At 31.2% G+C, this 1,206-nt stretch overlaps 1 pseudogene; it reads right to left on the bottom strand.

The window, feature by feature from the left end:
• Positions 1–754: 754 nt before the first annotated feature.
• LOC107562138 (dual specificity phosphatase DUPD1-like) overlaps positions 755–1,206 on the bottom strand; it is a 3,236-nt pseudogene continuing 2,784 nt past the window's right edge.

Raw genomic sequence — 1,206 nt, 5'->3', positions numbered from 1 at the left:
ATATATATATATATATATACGATCCAGTCGATTTCCGATGGACAAAATCAAGTCCCACACTACATTTTTTCTTTCTTTTCATTTCTATAGCTGGGAAGTAAGAAGAGGGAAATAAAAGTTAAATAAGATGCAATTTCAGTTTCATGCCGACTTTAAATTTGAGCATAAATGTCTTGATCTTGTGTAATTTTATCTATTTTATCTGTGTGTGTATACAGGATCATGAAGACTTTCCTCTATATTGAACAAGAACAGAAGAGACATTTTTGTTTTTCATCTATAGTTTTAATAGGAGTGCATAACAAAGATATATGCTTTATTTTTATACAACTTTTTCATGACATACTTATGTACTTCAGTTCATACTTATGTGCCTCTGTTTATAATTATTTATGTTTTATGCTAATTTTGTTTAATAAACTTTATTTAGACTACTGGTGCTTATTGAACTCTACCATTAATTTTCTTAAATGCTTAATGCATGGCATACAAAGTGTGAAATTTCTTCTGTAGCTGGGATATAAAAATCACAATTGTTCTTTAATGGACTCCCTAAGTTAACTAGCAAAAACATTAAATAAAAGAAATATGATAAATGCCCAAACGTCTCATTTTAGCTTTTCTGCAAGTACAGTAGCTGTTTTTTTTATTATTGCTTATGGACCTGAAGAGGTTGATTTACGATCCCCTCTTCTTTATTTATTATTCATCAATAATTGGACTAGCAGCAGAGGCATTCCCACATGCACATGCTTTAGAGCTATTTTAAAAACCAAGAAAGATTAAGTGCTCTGACAAACAGTTAAAAAAATAAAGCTCATTTAGGTATAATTTAGGCAAAATTTATTTTTTTTAATATTTATTTTTATTGACATTTCAGTCCAAAGGTATTAAGTATTTGTAATTGTTTTATAATTGTTTTTATTTTGCTCATGTAATTTATTTATCTGTGCATTTTATCTATGTCTGGTTTTAAACTGTAGTTTTCGCTGACTTACAAGTTCTGAATTGAGGATTGTCAGTTGCTTAAAGAAGCCTATGTTGGGCCGGATGCGTCTCACCTCTATGACGTGGTCAATGGCATCCTCCACCATCGTGTCAAGGTGAATCATTAGGTATGCCAGAAAAAGTGTGGGAGATCTTCTGATGGCATCTATGCAGTGCACCAACACCGTATCTAGGAAAAAAACAAAACAAACCCAAAAC

This window comes from Sinocyclocheilus grahami, unplaced genomic scaffold (genome assembly GCF_001515645.1).
Source record: "Sinocyclocheilus grahami isolate Dianchi unplaced genomic scaffold, SAMN03320097.WGS_v1.1 scaffold809.1, whole genome shotgun sequence".
Classification (NCBI taxonomy): domain Eukaryota; kingdom Metazoa; phylum Chordata; class Actinopteri; order Cypriniformes; family Cyprinidae; genus Sinocyclocheilus; species Sinocyclocheilus grahami.
The sequence above is the reverse complement of the archived record's forward strand: the minus strand, read 5'-3'. Positions and strand labels throughout refer to the sequence as shown.